Source organism: Triticum aestivum, chromosome 1B (genome assembly GCF_018294505.1).
Source record: "Triticum aestivum cultivar Chinese Spring chromosome 1B, IWGSC CS RefSeq v2.1, whole genome shotgun sequence".
Taxonomy (NCBI): Eukaryota; Viridiplantae; Streptophyta; class Magnoliopsida; order Poales; family Poaceae; genus Triticum; species Triticum aestivum.
The window spans coordinates 674,926,394-674,936,754 of NC_057795.1; the positions used below are offsets into that span (position 1 = coordinate 674,926,394).

Below are 10,361 nucleotides of genomic sequence, written 5' to 3' on the forward strand. Positions count from 1 at the left end.
CATAGAGAGGCCCTCAAAACGCTAGCTAGTAAGAAAATGAAGGGAACCATTAAGTACAGAAATTCGTCATGCATACCGAGAGAAGTGATCGATCGACCTCTCCTTCTCCGAGAGATTGGTCGAACAACAAGTTTTCGTATTATTTATCCGACGCTACTGGCTACATACATATACAATATGTGAAATCTCTTACAATCCCCTAGCAATGGAAATCAATTTCCACATGATATTCTCCGGCTTTGTTGATGACGTGGTCAAGAAAGAATCCCACCAATTCCTCTTGAATTGCTTTCATGCGATCTTGTTCTAGGAGTTCATCCCGGATCTGCCACGTCTAATTTGAAGAAGGGGGTTAATACATATATGAATGAAACTCAACAGAAATGATGGTGTAATAAAATGAAATTGTGAATATTATTGCTTACGCACTTCATATTGTCTTTTAGAGTAGCCCCGCTTATTTTTCAAAGTCGCGTTGTAGATGAACTCGCACACGTAGTATCCACATAAATCATTCCCTTGTTCCTGCCACAAGCATTTTACGAGAAATAGAGGTTAATCAAACTGATAATGAAGCATTATAAATGGCATTGATGAAAGTACAGCTATAGAATCAACGGGAGAGATGCACGCAACTAGCTAGCTAGTAGTACTTACTTTTGGGTATGTAATCGCAGCTCCTTCGGCAGTCCCGGAACTTCTGAGGTGAACTATTTCCAAACACTGCAAGACAAAGAAATTAATTATTATTACTTGAGATATCAGGAAATGAACAAAAAGTTGCCGATATGGTGCGATAAATGATCGATTGAACTTACTTGTTGAGCATTTTAGTCATATCCGCATAGGTTTGGGGATCTTTTTGTCTCGAGTCTAAGACGTTTACTACTCCCCGCTCAAGCTTAATCTCCAGAAGAACATAGTGGAATCTGCGCACGCATGCATAACTCATCAATTACATTACTATAACCTCGCTTGAGTAATAAGGGAAACCGAATATGCACACGACAGTAACACTCACTTGAAGTTGTAAGGAAAGAGTATTAAATCTTTGTTTTGATTTTTGATCAACGATTGTAGCAAGTACTCCTCGGCCTCTTCGGCGTCCTTTTTAACCAGAAATTCATCTATGATATTTGTGTTAATGAACCCAATATCATACATTTCTTGTTTTTTGCACTCGACGATCTTCAATCTGCATAATATAGTGAGGATAATTAATTATAAATACATGTAATGAAAGAGTCGAGCTATATATAGAGACTTAATGATAGAAATAGTACTTACAGACAGTAGCAAAAGATCGTTAGTTTATCGAGGGCCTTTTGATTGAAGAACGCGAAGAACTCCTCAAATGGAACAGTCAACAGATCAGTTCCAACGAGGTCGTGCTCCTCTTTAATATTCAGATACAAAGCATTCGTCCCTTCAGACTCTCTGCAGGTTTTCATGTACCAATCATGAAATCTTCGCGTCATAGTTGTTAGAGATTTTTCATCTTTGACGAGAGCCTTTCCGTACTCGTATCTGTGTTCGTCCACCTCCAAGAAATCTGGAATTTGATCGTCAGGCAGGTAATCTTCAAGATTGCCATAACCGGCCACCGTCCACGGAGCATTAGCCACTACTGGAACAGGAAATTTGCCATCAGCCAGCTCTTTGCCATCTGCCAGCTGATAGCAAAGGACGTCTTTGCCATCTGCTTATAAAAAACAGATGGCAAAGAACTGACAGATGGCAAAGAACATGGTTGCCATCAGCCAATTCTTTGCCATCTGCTAGTGGATGGCAAATAATCTTTGCCATCAGCCAGCAGATGGCAAAGAGGTTGGCAAATCTTGTGGCCGTCAAGAGCGTAACGGCGTACCAGCCCCACCTCTTTGCCATCTGCCAGCAGACGGCAAAGATTCTTTGCCATCTGCTGGCAGATGGCAAAGAGATGGGATTATTCTTTTCAGGTAAAGAAAACTATGAGGTTATTTTTATTCTCATTGGTTGAAATGTTTGTGTCATGGATTGATGACATGGCATCCATCCATCCATCCATCCATCCCATTTATCTAAACAAAAAAAAGAGAAAGAAAGAAAAAGAACCCCCACCCTCCGGGCATCCCAACCACCCAAACCCTATCCCATCCCACTCCATCGTCGCCGCCCCCCGATGCAATCTCGCCGCCACTCCATCCTCTCCAGCTCGCGCACGCTCGCCGCCGCCACGTCCGCCGCCGCGGCCGCACTCAGGGCGCAACGGCCTCCTCCCCGCTCGCCGCCCTCCTCGCCTCATCCAAGGCCGCCTCCTCATTCTACTCCGACGATGACGGCGGGATAGTCCAGCGGGGCCCGGCGCGGGCCTCGTCCGTCCCGACCCCCGCCATCGCCCCAGCCAGGGCCACCTCCGCGCTTGTCCTCGCAGACGAGCGAGGCTCCCTCTTCGCGCGACTCCCTGTTCATTCTCAAGGAGGACAGAACCAGCCCTGTTGTGTGACAACACAATTGGAGAAGTAAAGGTGAAGTTACTGACCATTTGCTACAGAATTTTTGAAATAAGGTGCAAAAGTAAGTTCATGATCCAGATTAGTTGATCCAGTATGTGTGTTTGTGATATGAAACTGGAGATGATAGATAAGTCTTTTCACCGTAAACTGTAATTGTTGCTCTTTGCCTTTTTGGTTGCACTAGAGCAAACTGAACGATTGTTGCCACGGGGCTGCGGGCATGTGCTTGTAGGCAGTGTGTATGCTGATGCTCACATTCTCTGTTTTCCCATGATATAGGACCTCTCTATTCCTTAAATTGACATACATTTGTTTATTGGGTCATACTGAAGCCATAGCAAGGCGGATGAACAAGGAGGAGACCACCGTCGGAGGGGAGCTAGGAGGGGTCTGAAGCGGTCGTCTCTTTCGAGTGCAAAGACGAGTCTGCGGTGGATGCTGGGTTGCAGCTCAGGTCGATGGTGCGGCCATGGAAACAACCTCCTCAACCTCGACAACCAATGCGTCGGCAGGGGAGCAACTAATTCCTGAACCTTTGCTTCTCCTCTTTTAATTCGAAGTTCTTAGTTTAGTTCCAGATTTCTATGCATGTAAACCTTGTTATGATTAGTTAGGTTAGTTTAGTGCTGGGGCTCATCCTTTAGTCCTTTACCCAATGTCTGATTTGTTGGCTGTTTTGGTTTGGTTGCCGTCGGATGTTAATGGAGTTACGGTGGATTTGCTCGACTTGTGGTATGCATGGTTAACAAACAACTAATCCTGCTCTTTTGATGTGTTTCTTTGGGTTCTCATCTATATGTATCTCTTCTGATGTGTGTGCCTCTTACATAGATGCGCGAGCATAGGGAAAAAGTGTAAAAGTAGACTCATCACACTCACGCTCTCGCTGCGCCATGGCTCCTTCGTCTTCAAGGATTGTGTCAGTGGCTTCGTGTCCTTGTGCTGCCGCCGTCCTATAGACTGGTTAGGGGGTTGCTTTCCTCTTTGATGTGTGTCTGACTATGTGATAATATTCAGTTTTCTTGTGGCCGCACTATGTGATAATATTCAGTTTTCTTGTGGCAGCATTTCGGAAATATGTTTTGTTCTAATTGTTGTACCAAAATAGAGTTAGCATATTTTAGTTTGATATGTATGGTTTCTTAGGTCTTTTGGGGTGATTGGTGTTCTGTTCTTACCTTTACGGTTGGGTTTTGGGTGTTCTGTTGTTACTTGAAGATTCAGAATGATGTTGGAATTATGCAGGAGAGGTTGAATCAAGGCAACCATCTATATATCAGTAAGGCCTGAATCAACCAGAATTTGGCCATTCAATGATTTGCGTTCTTAGCCCCAAAGGATCATAATTCCAAAAAGTGACCAAGAAGAGCATAAGAGGGACAAGCTAAGCAAAGGAGTTAATCCTGAGTGCAATGTTCACTGTTTGTCAAACCAGATTAAGGTACATTTTTCTCCACTATTTTTATCCTCTTTTGATTCCAGAATTTTTATGTTCCTTCATTTCTAACTGTTGTAAATTTATACAGTTTGTGATGTTGCCAAATTTACTATGCACTCTCGAGATTCTCTTCACATTTGTTGATTCACCAAAAAAATCCGTAGAAAGGTAGGAAAGATTTACTAGGTGGTTAAATTTATAGAGTTAATTCATTCGATTCAACAACATTAAGACATCGTAGTTGATTGCAAAATACAAGTCACTCTCAATTTTATATTCTTTCAGATTGTTCAGGCTACATGTCTTAAGTTATTTCAAGAAAAAGTTCCCCAAAATTTGGGAGTTGCGCCAAAAGTTTCATATATGTCCTTTGATTTCTGAGGTAGTGCCAGATGGTAAACTGTTGGTGATGTCCTGTTGTAGACTGAATCTCCTTTTGGCAATTTGTCCTGTTAAGAAAAGCAATTGAAAACTGAAAATGTCATTCCTACCTACACCATTTGCATCTCTTTTTGGGGAGGTGTCATGGAAGACAGTAACCTACTTCTAATTTGCTCAATTCTTTTCAACATTCACTTTTTTATTTTTGTATTGTGTGCAAGTGTATCCCTATGCACTCTTTATTTCTGGGATTTCTAAAGGGAATTTCAGCAACAATCAAGAACGAGGGTCTGGCTGTGCAGAAACATCAGGAGGAGAACAGCAACGGCCACCGGGTGTCTGGAAAGATAATAAAGGGCAGTAAGGTTTCCAGAAGAATTGTACCCCATCGGACCCGGAGCAAGCGCCGAGCTGCTACAGGGTAGCAATGAGGTATAATAGTTGAGAGCATACATTTTCCTTTCTTATTTTTTGGATCTGCTCCAGATTCTCTCTTGGCTCCCTTAGCTCTTTCTAATACTTTTCCTCACTTCCTACAAACTATGCATCAAGCATGTATGGCTGATGTGCAGTGATGTTCCTTATATGGTCATTTGTTTTCTGTTTGCGCTGACTAGAATCAGGATCACTTTGATGATCAGAACATGCCTATATTATCAGCCGCCCTGTGTTTCCATTACAGTACTAAATCTTCTAATCTTTGCCTCTTTCAACTTTTGATCTACTTCCAGAATAGTTGAGCTGGCAAAGACATTACCGTACAATGATTTTGGGATTTGCTGCAGACTATCATGCAATGTGCTTCGTGAATGTTCGATACACATTTTGCATTTAGACAGAAGACTCATTTGAGCCATTTCATATCCGGTACAAGATATATTAGGATTGTATGGTAAGCGCTGAACCATTTAACATGAATCAGTAGATTTCCGCTGGGTGTAAGATGATTTAACTATTATATCGGCAGAATGTGTAATTTTTATTCAGGTAACCCAATTTGTGTGTCTACGCGGCATATGTAGTTACATCATGTTTTGAGAATTTATTCTACGATGTGTACCAAGAAAATGAGTTCATCTCAATCTTTGCTCTGTTTTGATCGTTCATAATTGATTGGAGAATGTTCTTATGGATAACTAAAATTGGTTCGGTTAGTAATGAGATATTAATAGGGTCGGGTAAGCCATGCTGAGGTGGAAAAAAAATATAGTAGTCACCCCTTATGTTTAGGATGAACTTGATCATAGCAAACTCATTAGATAGTATAGTCATCGGTATCTTTTCATGTTATTGACATATTTAATGTATTCGAATAAATATATATATGAAACGAAAAAATATCATGCACAACGATAGAAGGAGAAAACGGCGCAGCAAAGCGCGCGTATGCCTCTAGTTCAATAGATTTTCTAGACATTTTATTGTGTCTCATGCTGAAAAAGAAAATGCACAATGAGCTTGTTTGACTTTTTTGATACTTAGAGTATACTTAATCAGGGGGCAGTGTTATTTCCTGTGATCTTTCATGTCATTTGCTAGTGTGATGCTTCAAGATGACAAATTTAAAAACCTAAACTATTGTAAATAAGCGTTCTGCATCTTGAGCATTTAAATGTGAGCACTTAACCATTGTACAGCTTTTGCATATTTTGTTTTGTATTTCTTTTATAAATGATGATAGTCTATGCAAGATGTACACATGTTAATTTTTGTTGACTTGAATCTGTTATGCCCTTGATTTTTTTACTTAGCTTAAACCAGAACAACAACATCCTTGATATTTACTGATCTCCACCTCGCTCTTTGCACTCGCAGACTTGAAGGCATCTATCGTCCCAGCTTTCAGAATGGAGAAACTAGTGAGTTTCATATATGATCTGAATGAAATGTTTAGTACTTGCGGCAGTGGACTTTGCTACTGGTGCGATCTATTTCCTGTTTTTGTCTACTAATCATCAGTTACTAGAATTTACCTTCTGCCTGCTACTGCTTGTTTCTTGATGCCACTAGTTTATACTGAAATGTGGAGACTTTACACCTTGCAAGATCATTCGGTGGTGGTGACCCATATGATGGCGATTCGCTCCGGCCATTCCAGTTTTGGCGGTGGTGGTGCTGCTGCTCCTATGATGGTAGACTCGTCTGATTCCCCTAGCCGCATCCATGGTGATGAAGCTCGGCCTAGGCTAGAACCCCCTCCGGTGAGCTCCTCACGTCCTCTTATACCCCTCCTACTTGCTTGTTGGTTTTATGCTCCGCCTTTGTGAGGTGTAATTGTTCAATTTTGTTCATAGTCGAGCATTGGATGATATTGTATTTGTCATGATGTACATGGTTCCTGAACTATGCCAACCTGCAGCTTTGTTGTACTAGTGATAGTAGGATAATGCAAGTTTTGATAATCCATGCATATTTCCGCATCATAATAATCTTCTTCTTCTAGTCTTCTTCTTCTAACTTTCTTCTTTCCCATTTTACAGATTTGCTTAAGATCACGGAAGCTTGGGTTGATGAAGTGCTTGTATTTAGTTTTTGTTTTGACCTTGTGAAACTTGCTACCTATGGATGAAACTGTGTAATATTGATGAAATTATGTATATGTACGGATGAAACTTGCTACTATTGGTAACATGTGTTGGATATATATGTGTTCATGACTATTGGTAATATGTGTTGAATATGCTATATTGGTCATATAAATATATTTGTGTTTGATTTTCTGTGAAAATGAACTGATATAAGAAAAAACAAAATTAAATGGGGCAATATAGTCACTTTGCCATCTGCTGGCAGATGGCAAAGAGCTTTGCCATCAGCTGGCAGATGGCAAAGAGGCCAAGTGTCATCTACATGGGCTGGCCTATTTTGGGCTCTCTTTGCCATCTGCTGGTAGACGGCAAAGCATGCAGCCTTTGCCATCTGTTGGCAGACGGCAAAGAGCCTGCAGCCTTTGCCATCTGCTGGCAGACGACAAAGTATGTCGTTAGCCTTCTAACGGGGCTAACCCCGTTAAGAGGCTTTGCCATCTGCTAGCTGAAGGCAAAGGCACAGGCTCTTTGCCATCAGCCAGCAGACGGCAAAGAAGCCTTTGTCGGCAGGGTTTCAGACAAACTGTTTGCCATCTGCTGGCAGATGGCAAAGCCTTTTCCATCCGCCGACCATGCCTTTGCCATCTGCCATGGTAGATGGCAAAGTGCCAGATTCCAGTGGTGAGCGACGATGTCGCCGCTAGACACATTGAGCGGGGGGCACGATTGTTGTGCTTGTTCGCTGAGCTGGGCAATTTTTTTCCCAGTTGCTCGTTCTTTTAACCTTTTATCACTGACAGTACTTCCCGACCGCTGGGCTTCGAGATATGTCTTTGCAGTAATGCGCTCATAGTTGTTTCTCGGTGGAGACTTTGGTGGTTTCCTCGGGGCATCGATAGTGCGCTTTGCTTTCACCAGATCTACCTTCTCCTCCGGAGGTGGATGTCTCTTTGCTTTCACCCCTTCAAAGAAGTCCTTCACGTGGGCCCGCACGATCGTCGCATTTTCCTCCTCGGTCCTCTCGTACGATAACTTCTCTAGAGGCTTGAGAGGTGGACCGTATTTGTATTGCCTCCCGCCTCTGCTGGCTGTACTGCTAGACGCCGGAGCAGATGGAGCGGCTGTGGCGCCCGTCTTCTTTCATGCTTGCTTACGAGGCGGAGGAGAAGGACTACAACACGCCGGAGCAGCCGGGGCAGCGGCGGGTCTCTTCCGCCCTTGCTGGCGAGGCGGAGAAGGAGGAGGTTGCTGGCTGCTCGGGCGCGCCGGCGCAGGCGGAGAAGGAGGCGGAGTGCCACCACACGCCGGAGAAGGAGGAGGCTGCTGGTTGCTCGGGCACGCCGGCGCAGGCGAAGAAGGAGGTGGAGTGCCACCACGCGCCGGAGAAGGAGGAGGCTGCTGGCTGCTCGGGCGCGCCGGCGCAGGCGGAGAAGGAGGCGGAGTGCCGCCACGCGTCGGAGAAGGAGGCCCAGTGCCCTGATCGACACTCGCCGGAGGAGGAGGCGGTGGAGGAGGCGGAGTGCCCTGACTCGCCGGAGAAGGAGGAGGAGGCAGAGGCGTCCAGTTCGGAAGGTTGATGAGCTCCTTCCGCCATAGGCATGGAGTCTTCAGAGCAGAACCCAGCCTAGTCTCCCCTTCACCGGTAGGGTAGTCAAGCTGGAGGTCCTCAAATCCCTCCATTATTTCATCCATCATCACCCTGACATATCCTTTTGGAATCGGCCGGCAGTGATAAGTTGCGCCTTGTTCAGTAGGATAAACAGAGCCAATAGCCGTCTTGACCTTCAAATTCATCCATCGCGTCATAATGTGGCAATTTTGAGCCCCCGTGATAGCATCCACGGCATAGCTGGCAGGAGCCGTCAAGACATGCTCCGGCTGAAGCAGCTCGGTGGAAGCCACGCTGCTTCTCCACTGAGATGGCGGGGTAGCTTCGGGGGAAGCTTCGGCGGGTCGTTTGTTGCAATCTGCTTCTCGTTCCTCTAGCCCCATTACCCTTTCGTGCAGCGCCTGCAGTTGGCTCTGCTCCAGTTTCTTCCTCCTCTCGTGGGTTTTGTAACCCCCTGCGTCCGAAAAACCAACATTCCATGGAATGGAGCCTGGCGTGCCTCGTGTCCGTCCAGGGTGCTCAGGATTCCCGAGGGCCATTGTGAGCTCGTCCTTCTCCCTATCTGGAATGAACGTCCCTTGCTGCGCTGCATGGATATACTTCCGAAGCCTTGTGACTGGTGTTTTCAGTTGCTCGTCCGTCCAACGGCACTTCCCTGATACAGGGTCCAAGGTTCCGCCAGCCCCGAAGAACCAAGTCCGGCAACGGTCTGGCCATCTCATTGTCTCCGGTTCGATCCCTTTATCAAGCAGATCATTCTCAGCCTTGGACCACTTAGGCCGGGCTTGCAGGTAGCCACCTGACCCCGTGCAATGGTGAAACTTCTTCTTCACACCATTTTGCTTGTTTGTCGCCGACATCTTCTTACTCTTTTTCGAAGTCGTGTAGGCCACAAATGCGGGCCAGTGATCTCTGATCTTCTCATATTTGCCGATGAATTCTGGTGTCTCTTCTTTGTCGACAAACTTTTTCAGCTCTTTCCTCCACCTCCTGAATAGGTCTGCCATCTTCTTAAGAGCACAAGACTTTATTAATTGCTCTTTAACTGTCTTCTCCGGATCCTCCTCTGGCGGTAGGGTGAAATTTGCCTTCAGCTCAGTCCAAAGATCATCTTTCTGCATATCATTGACATAAGACACCTGAGGGTCTTCCTCCTTAGGCTTATACCATTGGTGGATGTTGATCGGGATCTTGTCCCAAACAAGAACCCCGCACTGAGCAACAAATGCGTTCTTTGTCCGGATGGGTTCAATCGGTTCGCCGTCGCGCGCGATTGCTGTGATCTCAAACCTTTCATCCGAGCTCAACTTTTTCTTCGGGCCTCGTCTCCTTACCAAAGTTGTGCTCGATCCAGAGGGCTAGAAAAAGGAAGAAAGACGAGAGTTAATTAATATGTGTACATATACCAAAACAATGGATGCATCAATTAACTAGTCAGCACGGGCTTAACTAATATATATATACCTGGCCGGACTCGGTTCGGTCACTGGAGCAGTCAGCACGGTCTCCTTCTTGTACCTCCATTGGGTCATCACCGGAGCCATCATGAACATAGCCCTCTTCTTGTACCGGCATTAATGGGCCGGAGCCATCATGAACATAGCCCTCTTCTTCACCCAGTCCTTCCTGACCAACGACGTCGTTGAAAAATGACGCAATGACATCAGTTCCTTCTGCGATTATCTCCCCCAACATCGCTTCTGTTGCTTCGTCTCGGTAGTGCTCCATAGTTTCTGCAAATATTTACAACATGTCAATTATTATTCAAACATGGTACAGATGGATATATATTAGTGGCAAACGTAGAACTAGCTAGCTAATCACAATAAGGAATCATGTTAGTGGCCTCGACGCTGCTTCTCTAGGGTTTGGGGTGGCCTAGACAACGCTTCAAGGGTTTGGGGTGGCCT

General features: G+C 45.0%; 1 long non-coding RNA gene across 2 annotated transcripts; it reads left to right on the forward strand.

Moving 5' to 3' along the window:
- Positions 1 to 2,834: 2,834 nt before the first annotated feature.
- On the forward strand, positions 2,835 to 6,840 carry LOC123099918 (uncharacterized). 2 transcript variants are annotated; one of them, XR_006448303.1, is made up of 5 exons: positions 2,835 to 3,936; positions 4,022 to 4,746; positions 6,130 to 6,235; positions 6,361 to 6,515; positions 6,795 to 6,840. It is a non-coding gene; the product is annotated as an uncharacterized lncRNA (long non-coding RNA). The 2 variants fall into 2 exon arrangements; XR_006448304.1 differs by having other exon boundaries at positions 4,617 to 4,746.
- The last annotated feature ends 3,521 nt before the right edge of the window (positions 6,841 to 10,361 follow it).